Source organism: Trachypithecus francoisi, unplaced genomic scaffold, assembly GCF_009764315.1.
Source record: "Trachypithecus francoisi isolate TF-2019V2 unplaced genomic scaffold, Tfra_2.0 Lachesis_group21, whole genome shotgun sequence".
NCBI lineage: Eukaryota > Metazoa > Chordata > Mammalia > Primates > Cercopithecidae > Trachypithecus > Trachypithecus francoisi.
The window spans coordinates 3421988-3444657 of NW_022681467.1; the positions used below are offsets into that span (position 1 = coordinate 3421988).

The 22670-nt window shown below is 46.2% G+C and overlaps 1 long non-coding RNA gene across 2 annotated transcripts in view; it reads right to left on the reverse strand.

The window, feature by feature from the left end:
* LOC117068230 overlaps positions 1 to 22627 on the reverse strand; it is a 35623-nt gene extending 12996 nt beyond the window's left edge. The window contains exons 1-3 of one of the 2 annotated variants that reach the window (XR_004431034.1): positions 22518 to 22627; positions 22160 to 22414; positions 15916 to 16077 (exon numbers count right to left, since the gene is read on the reverse strand). This is a non-coding gene — a long non-coding RNA (uncharacterized LOC117068230). Of the gene's footprint in view, positions 1 to 15610; positions 16078 to 22159; positions 22415 to 22517 lie in introns of those variants that run through there. The other variant, XR_004431033.1, reaches the window with a different exon arrangement.
* Positions 22628 to 22670: the final 43 nt, after the last annotated feature.

Here is a 22670-nt window from a genome sequence, read left to right on the forward strand (position 1 = left end):
GCAGTTTGTGAGGGATTTCATTCTACCTCAGAACAGGAGCTGGGCCATCCCCAGGAGCACTGGACCCTGACTCCAGATCTCCTCCTACCAATTTCCATGTTGAACCAATATTTATAGCACTGTCCACGTGCCAGGTATAGAAGGTAGGAAGGCAGAGTTCCCTATTAGAGAAGAATGCTAGGAGCAGACTGCTCCCACACAGTGCGTGGTCCAATCTCAGAGGTGTGTTCACAGGTCAGAGGAGGGAGCAGCTAACTGCTGGGGATTCAAGAGGGTTTCCCAGACAAGGTGAACTGCATCTTGAGAGATGATAGAAGCATGACAAGGAGATGAGGGAGGGTGCCCTACATGCATTCCACAGCATTCCCTATGCACACAGATGGGGCGTGTCCCCACGTGATGTGTTGCGAAAGGTGAGGGCTCCTCAGTCAGCAGAACGTAGAGTGCACGGGCACCAGCCTTCAGCAGATGACTGAGTTGCGGCCGGTCACACAGGACACTTATGCTGCAGGATAGGGATCTGGACCATCTTCTCCAAGCCATGAAAAGTCACTGAAGGAGGAGATTGGTAGTTATAACTTTTCCAAGCATAAAACCCAGGGGTAGGCCCTGGCATGCAATGGAGCGGGGAAAGCTGGCCCCACATGATCCTAAAACTGGGATTCCAGTGTAGCAGGCGGATCACTGACTTAGAAACAGGTCCTTGGTTTTTAGGGATAGCAAGGCAGTCCCTGTGACATCATCTATTTAAGAATCTATATGCACCTTTTCCAAGAACTAAACTTCTGCTTTTCTCCAGGAATGGGGCTGGCAGGGTGCTCTCAGCCAGCAGCAGTCCCCACTCTGACATGCAGCTGACCCTGAGCCAGGCAATTCTCCAGGCTCTTCCTGTGAGTGAATACATTTAATTCTCACCACAACCCTATGAGGCCAATACGATTATTTACAACCATTTTATAGACAAGTAAACTGAGACACAGGCTGTCAAGTCACAAGTCCCCTGATAAGCAGACCATAATTGCCAGGTTGGGGTATTCGGGTGAAGACTTGTCTGCAAGTTCAATGCAACCTGCAGAGCCATCTTCGCTGAAGCTAGTGATGGCCACTTTCTCCTCCCACAGGGCTTCCTCCTTGGGGGTGCTAAAGGTTCTTCCTGTCTCCAAAAGCCAGCAGAATTATGCTCCTCTCACCAGAAAGATTATTTCCAGCTAATGTTACATTAGAATTAATGCACAATAAAATGCTTATCCATGTTGAAAAGGATAACCTGTACGACAAACCCATTCCTCAGAAGGACCCAGAGGTGTAAAGCATCATCAGCCTTCAGCAAGGGGCTGGTTACTAACTCAGGGAATATGGGACATGTGTGAGAATGTGCTCACTCATCTGGTCTGAGTTGTTAAGAGCCACCTCTAAGTATTCTGTAAGAAAGGGAGACTTGCTCACTGAGCCCGGGAACTCTGGCTCCAGCTGTCCCTGTCTAGTGTGGGAGTGGATGGTAGCTCTGACACCTTCGTGGGAGCCGGGGCCACACCCACCAAGGATCACATGGAGAAACGGGCTCATGTCTTCAGAGAGCTCAATGTGCCTGCAGCCTGCTTTGCATCTCTTTCCTCGGTCAAGCCCTTTTCTGAGGGGAGAGCAGAAAGCCAGGGCGTCCCACCTGGCCTGGATGTAAACTGCCTTGGAGTGGACGAACGAACGTTTTCTTCAATCCAAGCCATAGGGAGCTCATGGGTTTTGTTCTTATCTCAGTCTCCAGAAAGTTAAAGGAGCAAATCTACCTGCTCTGCTTTGGTGGTGAACCTACACCTCCCATCTCATGGGGCCCAGGACAGCCCCTCTCTGAGGGACTGTGGCATTTCAGGAAAGGGTAATTGAACTGAACATGAGGTGGAATGCTCTTTTCCAGGCTGTACTCACTTGTGCCTCCCACTTGCCAGGACAGGCCCAGAAGGAAACCATAAAATGACTCCATCCTGTCAGAAATTTCAACCGTGGGCTGGAGGTCATTCATTCCTCATGATTGAAGAATGGCTTTGAGCCTGCTCCAAAGAATCTTTAAAAATGAAATCCAAGGTCAGGTGCAGTGGCTGATGCCTATAATCTCAGCATATTGGGAGGCTGAGGCAGAAGGATCACTTGAGCCCAGGAGTTTGAGACCAGCCTAGGCAACATGGTAAAACTCCGTCTCTACCAAAAAATACAAAAGTTAGCTGGCATGATGGTACGCACCTACAGTCCCAGCTACTTGAGAGGCTGAGATTGGAGGATCACTTGAGCCTGGAGGTCGAGACTGCAGTGAGCCATGATCGCTTCACTGCACTCCAGCCTGGGTGACAGAGCAAGACCCTGTCTCAAAAGAAAACAAAAATTCAGCCTCAAACCGCTCTACTGTAGCATCCTCCAGTGGAAATACTCACTGGGACCCCTCCGTTTCCCTTGTACATATGACCTGCCACAGTGAGGGCAGACAGCAAGAGGCCCGGGGCCCTGACAAAAACCCTCCCAACATGTCTTTTCTATGAGAGCTGTTCTTTTAGGTTTGAACAGAGAAACTGAGAATTTAAATCAGAGAAATGTCACCCAGAGTCCTAATGACCTGGTCACAGGTCACAGCAGTCCAGGAGAGACAAATAGGAGAGCTGGTTCTTTCTGGGAATCTGGAGGAGGATTTGGTATTTTTGTTCTCCCTGGTGTGCCTTACAGAGGCAGAAACTTGGCAACTGTGCTGGCCTGACCGCCCCCACCTCAGCCTCAGGGCAGAGGACTGGCCTGCTTCCCTACAGATGCCGGAGTGATGGAATGGGAGCAGCCAGGATGTAAATGGTGGCTCTTCCTCATCTCTGAGCCTGCTCTGCCCGCAGATGAGCTCATAGAGAAGGCCCCATAGGTGTCCTGTTATCTCAGATATCTGCCTTTGTCATCAAGCTTCCCTTTGCCTTTGCCACATAGAAAATGTGGGAAGATCATCCTCACTCACAGCCAAGTGCACTGTGGTCTTAGTACGTTCCCCAAGAGTGAAGCCTGAGGCTAGCACTGGGGGCAGGCAATATACTTGAAAGGTGACCTGAGAGCACCCTGAGGGAGTGGAGGAAGGAGATAGAGAAAGAAGAAATGCTAACAAAATAGGGTGGATGAACAGTTGACTGGACAAAGAAAATGTTGTACATATACAATATGCAATGCTATGCAGCCATAACAAAGAATTGAATCATGTCCTGTGCAGCAACATGGATGGAGCTGGAGGCCATCCAGCTTCGTTCACTAAGTGAACTAACTCAGAAGCAGAATATCACATATTCTTACTTATAAATGGGAGCTAAAGAATGGGTACACACGGACATAGAAATGGAGAGATCAAACTGTGAGGACTCCAAAAGCGGAGAGGGTGGGAAGGAAGTGAGGGTTGAAAAATTACCAGTTGGGTACAATGCTCAATATTTGGTTAATGGATACACTAGAAGCCAAACTTCCACCATTACACATGTAATACCCATGCAACAAACAAGGACGTGTACTCCCTGAATCTAAAATTTAAAAAATATAAATAAATAAATAAATAAACTAGGGTGGATGAGCTGCTACTTCCATGGTCATCTGAGGCTACAGAGTGGCTGTGCCGACGCCATGACTTAGCGTTGTCTCACCAAAGGGAGGGGTGAGGAAGTCTGGGTCTTACCCATCCTCATTGTTGGAGCACTGCTGCAGGAGGCGAGGGTAGGTCCCCAGTCACTTGTGGCCCATCCACGTGGAGGCCAGAGAACACCTTTGGCATGCACAGGGATGTCTCAGGTGACCTCTGAGAGTTAGAGGGATGTGGACGGCACTAGACAGCATCTGCTATTTACTTTCTTTCTGACCTGCAAAGATGCTGCTGCAAGGTTGAACACAGAAATCCAGGTTGCAAAGAATTTAGTTTCTTACCACTAAACCCAGGTGTTTTAAAGGAGGAAGAGAAAAAAGAAGCATTATAGTTGGCTCAAAGCATGTAGTTGGCTCCAAGGGATGTCTGTCTGGACTCAAATCAAGGTCACCCATGCCAGTCCCTTCCCGTTGCTATGGGAGCCCCTCAAACTCACCCATTCTTTAAGCTGAAGTCAGGCCCTCTCTTCTGCAAAGCCTTGACAGGCTACACAGTCACAGAGCTCTCTTCTCTCCATCTCAGGACAGAAATGCAAGCAGGCTTCTGCGAGGGTGTCTGCCCCAAGAGACTGGAAGTGGCTGCCCAGAGTCTGAGGCTGCTTTCTGTCTTGGTGGAAGAAAGCTCGGGGATTGATTCAAGAAGCTACCAGGGAGGAGAAGAACAAAGGCAGAGTATTTCCAGAATACGACTTGACTGGCCTCTTCCTATCCTTTATCAGAAAGCAGAAGCCTGGGGGAAAAGGACCTACACATAAATGCATTATGCAGCTGCAGGAGAAGAGATGTATGTGGTGCAGTGGCCTTGAGGCTAGTGGTATTGCTGTGTCCTAGGCCGGCACCACCTGCCCCGGCCCAGCACCGAAGTGTTTCCACACATATTGCTGGAACTGAATTGTGTTTCATGGATTTGAATTGAGGAGGTGGATGAGCCAGGGAGGAAGAGGAAGGGCTCGAGGGGTGAAGGCTGATGAGCTTACATTTTAGGCTCAAGCTGACCTCAAATCTAAGGCCTATGGAAGACGGGCTGGTGATTCAGACGAATATTTTTACCCACTGACTTATTCTCCAGCCCCCTCACAGCAATGCAAACCAGATTTGCACCGACGCTTTGATTGCCGCAGAGGTCACGTTACTTACGATGCACGGCTCTGAGGGTTTCACTGTGATCTTAGCTCCCTGTGGTGCTGGGGTTCTGATGGTTGTCAGCTCTCAGACCTGGGCCACCCTGGGGGCTGTCAAGTCACGCTGTATTGAAGGCCTGATATTTTTCCATGTTGGAAAATACGTTCTTCATTATCATTCAGAATGATTCCCCATTGCTGGGAATGGCAGGTAGGCTCTGGGATCCCACTTTTGCTGGTGACATGGGTCTTCACACCCCAGCAGCCTTAGTGGAGGGGCAAAGGCAAGAAAAAGAAAACACTTCCCTGAGTAGAGAGAGAAAGGGGAGAAAAGGCTGCTGTTGCTTTAACAAACATGAATCACAGAACCGCAGGCCTGCCAAAAAATATGTTTCCTATTCATTTATCAAAACAGAACTAGCATCTTGAGTTTTAAATAAGACACATGCTTAATAGGGCAGCTTCTTTTGGCAAACGGAGTGAGGATTTGCCTGTGATCCACGTTTAAAAACAGCCTGCCCAAACTGAGGGTCATGCTATGAACCTAACCTGGAGTGGTCAAATGTCCGGGCTGTGGAATATAAAGGAAGGTAGAGGTGCTCCAGGTGACGGGAGGCCAGGGAGGGGTCATCAAAGTGCAACATGACCTTTTGCCTCCACCAGGGACTTTATTGGTACAATTAGTGAAATCTGAATAAGGTCTGTAGATTAGATAATAAGTTTGTATTGGCCTTAATTTTCTGATTTTGATAATTTTTTTAGTTAAGTGAGAGAATGTTCTTGTTTTTACACACACTGAAGTCTTTGGGGGTAAAGGGGAAGAGAGAGAGAGACAGAGAGCAGAGATAGCAAAAACGCTCACATTTGGGAGTCTCCAAATGAAAGGTATCTGAGAACTCTCTGTGCTCTTCCTGTAACTGTTCTGTAAGTCTGGGTGACTGGTGGCCTTCCCCTCTTCTTGACTTGAGACCAGCCCTGGATACAGAGACCCACTTTTTCTTCATCCCTTTGATTTTTACCTACCTGGTCCTGGGCCTGCTCTAGTCAGGGTCTCAGAGAGGACCTGGCATAGCCCTGGCCTATGGCCCCCAATTTAATGTGCCCATCGATTAGGACACCTTGATATCTGCCCCTGTTGTCCTGGTCTCCCCTAGCCCACCTACCTGTGTTTCTGCTGGCTCTCCACAGGCCACCTACTTGCATAAAGGAAGTGCTCCCTTCTCCCATTTCCTCACCCCTGCCCCATGTCCTTCTGAGACTGCTGATGGAGCCCCTCCCTTCCACACTGGGTCTGGGATGCCCGGCCACACTGGGTCTGTCCCATGCCCTGCCAGTGCCCATCCTCCTGGGGAGCCTTCAGTGCCGCTGACCAGAACTCCACTTGGACTTCCAGCAGGCTGGTAGCCGCCAGTTGGAATGGCGGGGCTGGGCCACAGAGCAGACATGGACCCATCATGGTGGGCTGCAACTCCAGTGAGCCTAATGAAATCTCATGCTTCGTGAATCAGAAAGCTTTCTCCCATGCCCCGGGCTCCTGGGCTGTCTGTAGCCGGCAGCCTCCTGGCTCCGGTACTGTGGGAGTTTTCGCCTTTAGACCTAACCTTGCTTGCCAGAGGGAAAATTTCCAGCCTCTAGGGATCAGTGAAGTCAAACTCACATTGTCTATAACATGCAATCTAGTCTGCTCTTTCCCTCCAAGCAGATGTGGGTCAGTCCAGGGTGGGAAATACCCCAACAAATATGTCAGGGCTCAGAGTTCTGAGAAGGCCTCTCCCACGCCTGTGGCTGTCCTACTTGCTTCTGGGGGAAGCAGCTGGCAGCTTACATGGTCTCTCTTCCCTCACAGGCACACGGGCCCTTTCCTGGGGTGGAAGAGGCCAGAAGCAGCCGCACGGATGGGGTTGTTCTGCCCAGCAGGCTACGCATTTTAAATTTTCTACATTAGCTCCAAATGAGGCCATGCAGGTCGCTGTAAAAACCTCACATGTGTGCAAAGTAGACATTTAAAATATGCCACCCATTTTATAGCCTCATTTTGTTCATTTTCAAATGCATTTGGAGCCTGTGGAATGGAAACAGCCAGAGCTTTGCTCATCCTCTGAGAGCCTCAGATACATCCACATGCACATGTGTGCACACATGTGTTACACACAGACACAGGCGTAAGGCACAAACAGGCACTCATACTCACACACGCATGCACAGCCCTTCTTGATTAGCTTTGGGGTGTTCTTATTCTCCCATGGAAATGTAAACTGATACCAATTGTTCCTCTTACCACCCCCTTTAGTTAAGAGACTCCTGGGAAGGATGTTTCTGCTATTCCCTGCCTGATCCGAAGCCCACAGACCAACATTTTTTTTTAAGTGTGTGAACGTTCAAATGGCCTTCAGGCAAACATTCTCTTCTTTCAGCACTACAAAAGACGCCATTAAATTGTGTGCGTCACAGCTCGCTGTAACCTAGAAAGCTCAGTACAGCCATGTCAGTCAGTCTCTGCTGTCAAGGCCAGCTCTCCAGCAAGGGGCAAAAGGCTTTCAAAAGAATATGCCTGTAACTGCAACCTCTGGACTTGCTCATCTGTTACTCTGGGAGGAGGTAAGAGACTTCAATGTAGCCCTCCATAGCGTGTGAATGGGGGCCAGCCTTGGGGGCTGTGGGTCATCAGCTCACACATTGTAAGACTCTCCTTGGAGGAAGGACTGGCTACCCAGTCACAGGAGTGGGGTCAGCAGGGGCTTCCACCAATTGCTCCTTCTATTCTGGCTCCACTGCACGGAACCTCCTCACATGAGGCTGGGCATGGTGGCTCACGCCTGTAATCCTAGCATTTTGGGAGGCAGACATGGGTGGATTGCCTGAGTTCAGGAGTTCGAGACCAGCCTAGGCAACATGGTGAAACCCTATCTCTACTAAAAAAAAATACAAAAAATTAGCTGGGCGTGGTGGCATGCACCTGTAGTCCCAGCTACTCAAGAGGCTGAGGCAGGAGAATAGTGTGAACCTGGGAGCTGGAGCTTGCAGTGAGCCAAAATCGCGCCACTGCATTCCAGCCTGGGTGACAGAGCAAGACTCCATCTCTGGGGGAAAAAAAAAAAAGTGAACCTCCTTGCATAATGAAGGCGACCACTGGGGCTACCGGGCCAGCAGATTGGAGGTGAAAAGTTAATGTGAGTGTGACAGTGTTGATAAGCATGGATTGGTAAGTCTAGGTTACTTACTGAGAAGAATAAAATAATAATAGCTAGAGTCACTCATAACCCTACTTCCAGGGATAAAAATTATAGTGTATCTATACATTTCCTTCGAGTGTTTCTCATGCCTATGTCTACATGGCTGTAGCCTGGACATTTTTTCACAAATGTGAAATGATATGCCATGTCCATAGATTTGAATCTTACTTTTACCCCTTGATGTTCTAATGAGCATTTTCCCATGACAAGATGAACGTTTCTCATCAGAGCTAAATTCTGATCCAAACAGAAATGAAAAAAAAAAAAAAAAAAAGACTGGCCTTTGCAAATTATTTCCATGTATAGCCTTTATTTCTTGGCCCTGCTTCATAACCATGGTATAGCTAGATTCCACCACTATGGAATGGAAGAAAGGACAGGGCCTTGGGGGCAGGGGCTAGGAACCCCCACCCCTACCTGTCACCTTCTGGCTGAGTAAGTCCCCGGCATTTCTACCTCTGGGGCTCCCTCTGTAGGGGGTCAATCATGGATCTCTCTGAAGGTGGTAGATCACCTGATCTCTTAGGATCCCCTTCGCTCATTCATTCACTCATTCAGAGCAATTTATTGAGACCGTAATCCCGTTGCAAGGAAGACCCTGGGCTACAATGAAGGGCAGACATGTTTCTTGCCCCCAATAAACTATTTTTCCTAAAAGTATGATCCTTTTGGTCTGTTCATACATAGTAACAGAAAAAGAAGGGACATGATCTCTAATACCTAGTATTAGATGTAATCTGGCCAAATTCCCTCTTATCACAGACCCAAGGAGTTTGGGTGGTATGCAAGGGTCTTGTAGTTAGTCAATTCTCACTCCATGTGACTCAATGTTCTTAGTGACAGGCCATGACTTAAAAATTGTGTATATGGGTTCTTTATTATGGTGCCTACCATGCTAGACAGTGTTTCCCCAAATGTGCCCCCACGAAATGCTAGTTGCATTGGAGGGTGAAAAGGGCATTGTAAGAAGGAGTTCAAAGACCAAGTGAGTTTGGCTTAGGCTGGCTTAGGAAAGGTATGCCAGATTCTTTCCTGCAGCACTTGTAAGAGCTTTAACGTGCAATATGTTCTGTGAAACTGTCAAAGGGAGGAGGTTATGCATCTGTTTTGCAAAATTATTTCACAAGGCATAAACAAAACATAGTCTGGGAAACCCTGTTCTGGAATTGCACTGCCCCTTTCAGTGAAGCCGCTCTAATTCAAACAAAATTACTGAAAATGCCATCCAAATGATAAACTGTTTGTTAAAAAAATAAAATCATCATTCTTTCTTAAGAACACACAAAATGTTTCCAACTTTGAAATCCAGCTCAACACATTTGAGTAATAAAGATTCTTTCTAATTAGAAGCACCATGGGTCTATTAGGACCTAAGAGCAATTTGTTGTATCTTAAGTAGATTAAACATGCTCTCAGCAGTTACATTTTTAATTATTTGTGTTTGAGACTTTGACTTGTCTGGCAATAATTATTCTCCATTTCTCCCTGCTATTTATGGAACCCCCATGTCCCCAGACATTTCCCAGACTCACTTGCAGCTAGATGAGGCCATGAGACTAAGATTTGGCAGGTGAAATTGACGAGAAAGAACATGTGCAATTCCTGGTTTTGTCCTTCAAAGGCAGCTGTTTGCTCTGCACATTCTCTTTTCCTTCCCACTAGCTGGAGTACAGACAAGGCAATGCTGGGCCAGCTTTGAGTATGTGATGAAAGCACCATTACTGAGCAATGCATTCACCATTTGACATGCATAGAAGCTTTTATTATGGTACTGACTTTGGAGGAAAAAAAAAAAGAGGCTTTAGTGTGAGGTCAACTGGTAAGTAGACAGGAGGCACAGCTCAAATCTCTCTCCTTGGTCTGGGGTCTGGGACAAGTTTTCTGGGTCAGGGAGGACAGGGTTGGGTGCAGAAGTGCTGGTGAGGCAGGTTTCCTTTGGAGACCTTCAAACTAGGCCATTTACGGTAAGATATGGAATGGTAGATTTCAGCAGTAGATCTTCCCGGTTAATGGACCCCTCACTTCTGAAAGGGTTCCAGCATTCAGATTCTGGTCATGCCCTGGCCTTTTTGATTCTGCAGGGAGGACATGTTGGCTCTGGGTGTTGTTACAGGTCAAAGCTTTTTCACTGCACATGCCTTGGCTGCCTGACTAGCAACTTCTTGCCTCTGTAACTGTACAATAACTTAAAATCCTGCTATTGACAGAGTAGGTCCAGTTAGAATGAGACCCTGCAGTTATAGCAACAGTTTGGGGGCTGGTGGAACAAGACACTGGAAGGAACCTGGGTGCCCACACTGCCGACTGACTTCTGGTATCCATTTGCCACCTTTTTCTTTAAGTGAGAGAATGTGCCTCTATCCTCTATCCCAGTCTTAGTACATGGTACCCGGCACAGAACTGCATGTCCTAGACTCTGGTAGCTCCATGTGGCTGAGTTGTGGCCAATGGTCTGTGAACAGAAGTGATAAGTACAACTGCCTGGTTGTGCATTTAAAAGGACATTGCTTCTCCTTCAGCCCTCCTGGCCCTTTCCACAGCCTGGAGTCAGCTCTATCAGTCATGAGCCATCTTGAACCATGAAGAGGGAGGCACACCATGGGGACAGGAGAGCAAGGCTACACAATGTCTGAGTTCCCGGACCATTTGGGGAACAAAGTCATGTAGCTCCACTGGATCGAGTACTCATCTGGACTTACGTCTGAGAGAGAAACATGCTTCTGTTTTACTTAGGCTGCTCTTATTCTCTCTATTTTAGAGCATCTAGATCTGTATTTTAGCTAATATATCTCCACTTCACTACTTTTAGATTATTTTGATGCTGGCCTATCACACACCAGACCTACTCTGGGTCTGGTGTATGAATACTAGTGAACTTACTTGGAGCCATAAAAAAAAATCAGCTGTTGTCCTTGAAATATTGAAAATGCTGTGATCCTAGTAATCCCATTACTAGGTATATACCCAAAGGATTATAATCATTCTACTACAAAGACACACGCACACGTGTGTTTATTGCAGCACTGTTAAAAATAGCAAAGACTTGGAACCAACCCAAATGCCCATCGATGATAGATTGGATAAAGAAAATGTGGCACATATACACCATGGAATACTATGCAGCCATAAGAAGAATGAGTTCATGTCCTTTGCAGGGACATGGATGGAGCTGGTTGAAGCTGGAAGCCATCATCCTCAGCAAACTAACACAGGAACAGAAAACCAAACACAACATGTTCTCACTCGTAAGTGGGAGTTGAACATGAGAACACATGGACACAGGGAGGGAAATATCACACACTGTGGCCAGCTGGGGGTTTGGGGACAAAGGGAGGGAAAGCATTAGGACAAATATTTAATGCATGTGGGGCTTAAAACCTAGATGATGGGTTGATAGGTGCAGCAAACCACCATGGCACATGTATACCTATGTAACAAATCTGAATGTTCTGCACATGTATCACTTAAAGTAAAATAAAAATAATAAAATAAACTGCCATAGAATAAGATAAAATTAAGTATGGTTCTCTTTTAAAAAAGAAAAATGCTGTGGTCCTTTTTCACTTCAACTTAGAGCATGCATTATATATATTAGATATATAAAATATATATAAAAATATATGTATATAAAATTCAGGCCCATGTTGTGTGTAGCAGTCATTTACATCACTGTGAACTATCTTCTCTGTAAGCATGACCTCAATTGAATGTTGTGCTCTCCCTTTGCTATTTGTTTTTTAAATATTTTTATCTGGGTCTCAAAAGAGTTTTAAATACTACAAACTTGAGCCAAGTACTAATGAGGGTCCATTTGCATTTCCCTTCCTCTGTGTTTTAGCCAGACTTTCATTCTTGCTAACTAAAGCTGATGTGGTGCTTTTCTCTAATAACTGGTTCATATTCCTTAAGGTCTTTTCTTGGCTCATCAAAGTGAGCTGCAGCTGCTGGACAGCTAATAAAGTTCCATGCCTTTTTTATTCCTCTTTTATATGCACTATTAACCCAAAGCCAGTTTTTATCCTAATTAGTCTCCTTGCTTTTTGCGTCTTCCAAATTAGAGTCATTTCTACTTCTCATATAAGAGTGTGAATTGCAAAGTATTATCAAGATGGAAGCATTTCGGGATCAGGACCTTGTTTCCACAACTCTCCATAGGACTCAGCGGTAATCCAGAGACAATGGCATCATTCCCAACCCCATGGAGACCTCGCTCATGAGCAGTGGACCAAGTTATCTCATTTCAACCAGCAGAACTGTTTCCTCCCTTGTTGCATTTAGCAGTGTAGACATGGTCCAAGTGTACACAATTCGACTGTCACTAGTTGGAATACATGTTAAAACTCTTTCATTTTCCCCAGTGAGTGCCTCCTCCAGAGGCAGACCAGGTTTTCCATGGGACCTGATCTAGCCGCACATACTTCCTGTCAGTTCTTCAGCTTTCTGGCTGCTTTGTGTGTGCTTAACATGCTGTTTGGAGCATCCACTTCCTTTCTTCAAATAAAACTATAAAATGTTTCTTCACATACAAAAGTAAAAGCCTTAGTTACTTTTCTTTTACTGGACTTGCTTCTGCCACATCCCTCATCGTGGAAGACTCTGGGCTGTGCCTCCCAGAGCCTGCTTTGGCACTGAGGACTTGAGGCCCTGGTGGCTGAGTGTGAGGTGGCTGGCAGCCCTCAGCCATTCCTGTGGAGGGAGGGCGCTGGATTTTAGTTTCTTGCTCTCTCCTTTACCGTCTCTACTCAGGGCAAGAGGAAATTTCTAGGCTAATTCTGAAGCCTGTAGGTGCCAGGTTTTTGTGTGGTGGTTTCGCCTTCTCTTTTTTACTGACCACCACCAGCAATCTTAGGGGTCCTTCCAATGACAGTCATTCTTCCCCTTGGGCTCCCCACCCCTTGTTCATGCTTATCTCAAAGGCAGTGAAGCTGCAAGTTCCCTCACTCAGTGCCACCTTCCTGCGTCCCAGTGGCATCCAGAATAATTCTTAGAATTTTCTGCTGCCCAGGCCTGGACAACCTGGAGCTTTTGTTTCCAGCAAAGGACTGTTTGCCCAGAGGATGTGCACTGACGGGAGACCATGGTGCCTTGCTGGCTCCAAGACCTCCAGAGGCAAGTCTTGTCATCACACAGTCTTCCTCACCTGCATCTAATTTTCCCTGCGTTTTGTAGCCTTTCTTCAGATGTTGTGTTCAGATCATTTTCCATGTTCCTAATTTCTTAACTCTGTTTCTTGTTTTCTTCAAGTCTAGGAAGACAGGAAGGCCAGAGACATACTGCTTTCTTTCTACCAGCTCTCATGAGGCCCAGCCAGCTCCCTGGCGATGCAGGGCCACATTGTCATCAGCGCCCCACAGTCCCTGGCACAGATCTTGTGTTCTGCAGATCGCGTGGGCAAATCTGCACCTTCCCATCTCCTCCAGCTGCTTCCTCACTGTCCTCCAACTGCCCACGCCTACAAGATAGCATCATGCAGGTCTCTTTGTTATTTAAAATTTATTTTTTATGTTACCGCAGAACCGATACGTGTGCGACATTTGTTTCAAAAAGTGCATCGCCATCTTCATGCTCTGTCATGCTTTGAAGTGTCTATAACAATGTCATAAACAGGGACACTGGGATGCACACATGAATTTTTCTGCTTCTCTGCCTGCCCTGGGCAGCATGGAGTGTCAGTCTCTTGGACCGGGTATTAGGTCTTCGATCCGGACTGACGAGGTCCACCCCAGCTGCATGCAGGCTGCTTGCTATTCACTGGACCTGTGTTTATGTTGAAACCTAAATCCACAGTTCAAACCCTTAACCACAAAGCTACACCCGTTCCAGGAACCACTCTCTCTGGGCTTCCCACAAGCACAGTCTTCCGTTATAACTAAGTGAAAGAAGCAGCAATCACAATATATTCAATTTCTCTTTGCTCTTTTGCACTTTCTGTCTCACCTCTCTATTTCCGTTAGTGCCCCTCTGTTTAGTTGAAGCCTTGAGAGTGCTCTCTGGCTACCCACCTTAGAGCTTAGTATGATTATTTATCCCCCAGAGCCACAGGGAGAAAAGCCAAGTCAAGGTCAATGTTAAAGGATCTGTTCCTTGCAAGAAATGCAGGGAGACAGCACTGGTGAGCATGCTGGCCCAGGAGGGAGGACACTGAGGGTGAGCTCAGGCTCCTCACTGTTGCTCTGTGCCTGCCTTCCTGTCCTCATCTGTGAAGTAAGAGTCTTGAACATTGTGATACCAGTGTGCCGGTGACTTCTGTTCATCACTGTACAGCTGATATTGCTTTTGTGCTCCAAACTATCAGCTCTCCAGTTGATAAAATCATGGGGTTGTTTGGGGAATTATACTTAGCCATTAATCACTAGCGATGAATAAATAAATATGAAGGATTATATTTAGCCTAACTAAAGAGACTGAAGAACTCGATCGATGCTTAGTGAACATGGGCAGCCGGCTGCACCATTCTGTGCCTATTGGTTGGTGGGGAGAAAGGATTACCATGTGGCCAGAATGGTCTCAGAAGTCCTCAACCTTATTATTATTATTATTATTTTAATGTGCAAGCAATCTGAAGTTTCCAGAAAAGTTTCAAGGACAGATCTAAGCCTTTTTTCCCTGAACCATTTGAGAGTAAGTTGCAGACGTGATGCCATACCAGCTTCCACCACCCTCATTACCACAGTACAACCGTCAAATCAGAAAAATCAGCATTGATGCCTTCCTATCACCTTAGAGTCGAACTCCATTCAAACGTCTCCAATTGTCCTACTGAAGCATTTTGGAGCAAAAGGATACAGATCAGAATCACAAACTACAGTTAGCTGTCACATATCTTTTGGTGTTTTCAATTTGTGAAGTGTCCTTTGTCGTTTTTGACTTGCATGAACTTGGACTTGATGGTTTTGAAGAGGTCAGACCAGTTATGTGGTAGGATGTCCCTCATTTTGAATTTGCCTGATGTTTCCTTGGGATTACATTCAGATTATGCATCATTGACAGGAATTCCAGGGAAACAATGCTGGTCCTCATTACATCTTTTCATGTGGTAGACAGTTTTGATTTGTCCTGTTGTTGATGGTATAATATTTTTGAGGGCTTGATATTCAGCTCCTGGGTCATCCATCCATCCCAGGCAGAAAGCAGTGACTTGGGTTGCTCATCTAATATGCGTGTGGTAATACACACTCTTCTTCACTGGGACCAGAGAGGGGATAGTGGGAGAAGATTCTATGGAGTTTGGACACATTTTAAACTTGATCTCCTAGTCTGAGGCACTACCCACAATTTACCTGACAAGAAAGAAGCAGGCTTGGATAGTTTATGTTTTCCAGTGTGAAGTTGTTTTAACAGTGACAGAATAACTTTAACACAAAATTTACTGTCAGTTTGTCAACACTTAGTTTATTCCTATTGATTCTCACTCATGGCAAAAACGTAAATTAGCATTAGCTTTCTCTGTTTAAAAGAAGAAATAATGCCTTGACTTTAAAACTGAGAGTGCTTCTTCCCAGGAGTGGAAAAACTGAATCCAACATAACTTCTGGGGTCTGAAACGGAGGGAAAGCAGCAGAGGCCTAAACCCATGAATTAACTTTCGAAGCAAAACAATTCCAACAGATCCAATGAAATATTCATTTATTGTCAAATGATAGCCCCTTAGAAAAATCTGCCATCTGAAGTCTCATGAAATAAGATTACTAGGACTCCTCAGTTCCTGGCATTCAATTATTGAACCAGCAATTTAAAAAAAATATTTGGCTCAAACCTTGGAAAACTATGCAATTGTACAATTTGCAATGAGACAATATGATTGATCTAACTGCCAGAGTAAAACACAGGGAATGAATTGTCTTTTAAAAGTTGGACCAAAGCAAGTTCTTCTATTACTAGTACTACAGTTAAGTAAGAAATACTTATTCAATTACTCGGGGAAGTAGAAAGTTGTATTCAATCACCACATCCAATGTGTTGGACGTTAACCTATCTCCTGAAGAACACCCCTTTCAGACAAGACCTTAGTCTGTAGATCAAGGAAGCCAGATCCTGGTCTGGCAGCACCTGGCACATAGTAGGCATGTGATTCCACCCTGTATGAAAAAGATGAATGGATAGATTAGTTATTTCTAATGCTAGGGGCTCCAGTGGTCAGGGTTGTAAAACACTAAGGGGTAGGGCTTCTTTATGTTTCTCTTGGAGTATTTACTCCTGTATTCCTGTCTGCATATCACCACTTACTAAGCCAAGCACACACCGTCATCAAGGCCATTATATGCTGGTCACTTTGCTTATTATAGAGATACAAGGGGATAATCAGACAAGGCCCCTACATGTTGTGCTTGTCACTTTGCTTATCATAGAGATACAAGAAGATAATCAGACACGGCCCCTACATTTGAAGAATGCAGAGGGATGGGGAAGAGAAGAACAGATACATACATTTGAGGGATACAGAGGCATAGGGAGGAGAAGAACAGATACATACCAAGTTACCAGCCATGGCATTAAGTGCGCAAAGTGAAGAATAAAGCGCTGCTAGGGAGATAACTAATGTCGCCAGCTCGGTGACTCCAGGACAGTCTCATAGAAGAATTGACACAGAAAAGTATAACTAAAACAGATGACCTGTTTGTGTCCTGCCCCTGTTCTTTGAGCATAACCAACTTCTCTCATGAATGAGGTGCATCCATTCCCTGTTCATTCTAAGAGACCCTGCTCCTTTGACCACGATCGGACCAAAAGGGGGAGTGCACCCAACTCAAGAGACCAGTCAGTATTCTCCTTGGTAAAACCAAACGCAAGTCACAGCCACACTTAAGTGAAGGCTTAGGAGTCCCTGTTACTCCAGCTCCAGAGAAGCTCACGTTCCCTCCTGAACCTAGCTTTCAGAGGCTCCCTGGACTTTATGACACACCCTAGGACTCTACTTATAAATTCCCTCTGCTGTTTAAGTTTGCTTAAATTTGAATTCTGTTACTTTCAAGCAAGAAACTAAACCCTGGCAAAGTGCAAGAGGAAGGAAGAACCAGCAAGAATTTACTTATCTCTGGCCGTGTGACAAGCACCTCACTTTATATCCATTATTTATTTATTGCACTGTGAATTTGTTGTTATTACTCCCATTAAAACAAATGCAAACACGGAAGCTCTGCTGGGTTAGAACAATTATAGGTTGTGCCAGGAAGAGGCAGGAATGGAATGCAGCCCCCAGCTCAGGCCCAGGCATTGTCCTTCTGTCACTGTGTCTCCTGGGCTGCAGACAAAGGGAAGGAACAGACAAAGAAGTTGTTTATCAAATGTTATTAACTTGAGGGTCACAGATAGGATCCTAGTTGATCTGTCTTGACTCTTTTTTCTTTATTCTTTTTCTTTTTTCATTGTTTTTCAGGGCACTAACGTTTCTCAAGAGTTCACTCTGAGCCAGGCCACGTGTCAGGCCCTAGGGCTGAAATAGGAACCAAAACAGATGTGATTCCCTCTTGGATAAGCGTAGAACTGTTAAGCATGGCAAGTGCTATGAAGAAGGCCAAGAAGGGGCAGAAGCGGATACTAACAAAAGCAAGGAGAGATGCCAGACGGGAGGTGCCGCTGGATCAGAAAGGCCTGTGCTGACTCCAGTCCACCATGGACATCAGCTCTTGGGGCTCCACAGCAACTGGAAACAGCCTTCAGTGCAGCCCAGACGATGTGGGCCAACACCTGCCCCTGTAACCTAAGCCTGATCTGCCCTGCTCTGACACTCAGATGTGCTTATTCTACATCCTCAGGGGTTGATGAGAAACAATAGGGCCTAGGGGTTATGGATGTGTCTGGGTCAGACGGTCCATGCCATCCTGGGCCCAACCGTGTCCTCCAGCCGCATTCTCCTCTTAGCCCCCACTTCTTACCCAACCTATTTCCTGGGCTTCCCCTGGAACCCCTGTTTCCTGCCAAACTTCTAGCCTTTGAGCTTGGGCTGTACCTCCTTTGTTATTCCTGACAAGTTTTGGAATTCCCTTTCCCAGGATATGGAGCTAGGTTTCCTCTTTTTTCATCCAGCTCCACCAAGCATCCAGCTCTCCAGCTGTCCACACTGAAGACTGCTCCCGTGGACAGCCACAACTCAACCTCCTGCCCCTTCCTGAACCAGGCCATTCTACCCACCGGCCTGGAAGTACTGGGCCTGATAATCAGCCCCTGCTGTATCTCATTCCTATCATAATGGTCACCCACCAAAACTTCGACCCAAATTTTGGATGTTCTCCAATAGCCAGTCCATGTCCTTTGTCCTGGTCTGGCTCTTCCTGGCATGGTCCCCTCTCCTGAACAGCTTGCACGAGTCCCAGGACACCTTACAATGAAGGCCACCCAATTTATGACCCAACTTTGAGCCCACTTCATAGATAGAGCTGGAAGGAGAAATGGGCATCACAGGTCTGATTTGGGGTCAGATGGGTGTTCTGAACCTGTATGACTGAATCAAGCATCTGTGCATGAGATCTGCAATATGAGATCACAGAAATAGCTACAGCTGATCCCACACCATCAATCATGGCTTGATGAGACTTCCAGCTCTCCCTTCACCAGCTCTTTTAGGACTGCCTGTCGCAGGCTCATGGGATTCATTTAAAGAAAGGAGAGTCTAATATAAACTTCTCTCTCTCAGTGCTGTTTTTGATGACTATTTCAGTGTCCACTCTGGGCCTGGCACCTGTTGGGTAGGTGTGGGGCCTCTTCTCAGGCATCCACAGACCAGGGGGAGAAAGACTTTGTGCTAATCATGTTTTGCTGTATAACCAAGAACGTCAACATCTCAGTGACTGCAGCAGCACACACTTCTTTTTCTGATTCCCAGCTCGGAAGTGTGGCTCTTCTTGACTGAGTTTGGCTGACTTCAGGCGTGCACCTCTCCAGGCTGCAGGTGAGTGGGCTTGGTTCTGCTCTGCTTGGGGATCCACCCTGTGGGCATGCTTCCTATGTGATGGCAGGAGCCTAGAGGCTGATCCCACCTGCACAGGTGCATTCAACATCTCTGCTTCAGCTATTTCCATCCACATTGCATTGGCCACAGCAAATGAGCTTATGGCTACTCCATGTGGCCACCATGACGGTTTTGAAGGTGAGGCTTGACATGGGTCTGTGACAACTGTGCTGACAAAAGTGGTTGCCGAGGAGGCCTGTTCTTGGTCCAGCCATGCCAGTGACATTTGAAGGAGCTGCTCACCAGCATTCCAAAGGGCACAGACTAAGAACTGCGGATTGCAGTTGGGAAGGATTTAAATATCAATAGTGAAGGCTTTCATTATCGTTTAGTTATTTAGTTTTAAGTAACAGTTGATTTGTCAGATTCGCTCTGAGCCAGGCCATTAAGGTAGAACATTCCAACTTTGGCCTACAGAAGGGAAAGAATGAACACTGCACAGCTCAGGGCAAATGCGGAGAATTGAGCCTTTTCTCAAGTGCACTAATGTTCAAGGGATTTACTCTTGGTCACTTAGAAGCACTGAAACAGACTTCCTGTCCTATCTTCCACCTACTTGGCTCCCAGCGAGGAGGAAAGCATCTCGCATGACCAAGTGGCTTTGTCAGAGTAAATCCAAAGTCATCAAAGGATAAATCTGACCACAAAGGAAGTTTCACTTGCCTTTTATTTTCACTCACTTCTGAGCCATTGGCCTGCCTGGGATACTGGTGAGCAATTAATGAGTAATTAGGAAGCCTTTGAAAAGCATGGATTCATCTCATAGACCCTTGAGTTCCAAGGGAACTTAGCCAACAAGAAGAGCAATGATTGTGGCTAATGTTCTAAGACAGCCAAACGTATCCCAGGCACTTCACACGGGCCCTGTCACATAATCCTTACAGCAAAGCCAGGCGGCAGGCACTTGTATTATTCTCATTGGTGGATAAGGGGACATCCAGGCTGGAGGTGGTGAAGAGACTCTGAATAGATTAATGAGGGTGAGTATGCTGCTCCACTGAAGGCCCAGGTGGTTGACTTGCAGGCAGCTCCTCCCTCTGAAAGGTGTGATTCTCAATGAGTGCCTTCCAGTGTGAACACTGAAACTCACCCATGAAATGAGCGGCACTAAGCCAGCACCCCCAGCCTCAAACTGATGCTTCTAAAGGCTGGAATGACGTGTGCCATAGGCTGAATGAGGTCCCTCCAAGATATCTATGCCCTAAACTGGTGTCACCTTATATGGCAACGTCTTTGTGGATGTGATTCAGGATTTTAAGATGGGAGATTATCCTGGATTATTTATGTGAGCTCTCAATGCAATCATGGGTATCCTAATGAGAGAGAGACAGAGGCCACGTGACCATAAAGGCAAAGAATGGAGTGATGTGGTCACAAGCCAGGGGATGCTGGCAGATGGCAGAAGCTGAAAGAGGCAAAAAACCTGTTACATTAAGTTTCCCCTAAAGTTGCCTCCTCACATATTTAAATTCAACCAAAAGGTTTCCCCGAACACAGTGAACTGTCACCTAACTGGATATGTAAACAAACAGCAACTCGTTCCTGTAACAAGTAGCTAGTTTCAGCCAATCACAGCAACCGAGTCTCAGCCAGTCACAGCAGCCAAGTCTCAGTCAATCACAGCAGCCAAGTCTTAGCCAATCGCAGCAGTTGGGTCTCATTCAATCACAGGCTACCAACTGTTCAAACCATGTTAAATTAGGCAAACACAGAGCTGTAATCAATCCAGCTATTTTTTTTCTGTACTTCACTTTTATTTTTCTGTTCACAGATGTTATCCAATCTGTGGCAGTTCTGGGAATGACTCTCAACCTCAGAACAAGAAGTTCTATGGGCTTCCTGATTGGAGAATCACTCTTTGCTCAATTAAACCGTGTTGAATTTAATTTGTCAAAAAGGTTTCTTTTAACAGAACAGATTTTCTCCTAGAGCCTCCAGGGAGAGCACAGCCCTGATAGCACCTTGATTTTGGCCCAGTGAAACTGATTTTGGACTTCCGGTGTCCAGGACACTTAGAGAATAAACTTCTGGGGCTTTAAGTCATCAGATTTGTGTCCATTTGTTTCAGTAGCTTGAGGAAACATGAGTGCTGACCAGGTTCTAATATCCTTTTATTAAGTAAATATTCAGCAAGGGCTTGGTATGTGCCAGGAACTGGGGATCAGAAAGGATTAAAGCTGAACTCTTACCAGTCTCCCCTGTGGAGGACAGGGAGAGCTGGGGGAAAGACGGGGCACAGGGCAGGGAGCGACCTGCACAGAAGTGGCTCTGAGTGAGAGTTCATTGCCACTGTTATTGCAAGATTGAGTCATCACTGATGTTTCCATCAGAAACTTGAGTGTGAACTCTAATTCTGCACCCAGTCGCTGTGTGACTGTGCTGAAGTCATTTAAGTCCACTAGGGTGCACTTATTTCATCTGAAAAATAATGAAAATGGCTTCTGCCTCAGCAGAGTTTTAAGATTACTGGATGAAAGGGTGAGCCCTGACCAGGGACTCAGACAGTGGAGATGCTTAGTGGACAGGATGCTTGGAGTGTCCAGATCCACAGAGTGTGACTGCAGCTTCTACATGTGTAATTTGACAGGAGCATGGGAACCTTCTTATTGTCAAGTGCCATTGAACTGGAATACTTACTAACAGTCATTTAGTTTTTATCAAGTTCCTCTTCAGAATCCAAAGTCCTGGGAGATGTTACACCTTTCTGTCAATAGCATCTAAGTGTGAACATTTAAGAGCTACTTTCCCAGCTACCAGCAGAAAGCCCTGAGCACTACAATGAATCAGGCAGTTAAAGGTGAAGAAATGACTCAAGGGCAGGACAGACTGAAAGCACATGTTGCCCTGTGCAATGCTCCCAGTTAGTCCTCAGCCCCCAAAGGTCGGGTTAGGGTCTCCAGAGTATATTGTTATGGACAAGGGTTGAAGGAATGGGTCCTCAAAAAAAATCCAGTTTTCCTCTCACTATGTTTACTTGGGATGGCCAAGAAAATCATCTGTCTTAGGATGCTGTGGGCTAAGAACAAGGTGATGGCAGGAAAAGAAAGCAAGGTCCCTAGGCTGGAAAGTTTCCCATCAGTATCGATAGTGGCAACTGTTGGAGAAGAGGAGAAAGAGTCTTTCCAGAAATGGTGGAAAATCATCTGCATCCTGCTTATAAATGCTTTTAGAGGCTGAAAGGTTGGGAGTGCTTCAGAGCCAAGGAGACAAACCTTTTCCAGCAACAGACTGCTCTGAATGTGTTTGTGTCACGTTGCCCTGGCCAGAAGTCTTCCTGTGATGCGTGCTGGAGCCGAAAACACCATGGCTGTGGTTCAGAAAAATATCTGACACACAGCACACATCCCCAGGCTGCATGCCCATGGTACGGGTACCCATACAAGGTCCTGGAGGTCATAGAAGGTCTTTACAAGATGACATTTCTACATGGTGAGCCACGTGTCCACTCTGCTCTCTAGTCCTCAGACCTGTATAAGACACAAAGTTGCCCAGAATTATTGTCTAGGTGTCTATGGTTGAGCTCTGAAATTAGAGAGGTTGTCATGGTTACTCAGGTTTAGGAAGCAATACCTGGAGCCAGCTCTAAAGGGCATTCATCAGGAAAAGTGGGGTCAAGGCTCCAGCCAAAAGTCCAGCTCTCAGGAACCTCTCCTGACCCCAGGAAGCCATCATCAAGATAGCAGGAGTGGGTTACCAAGGAAACAAGATGATGGTAAGAATCAT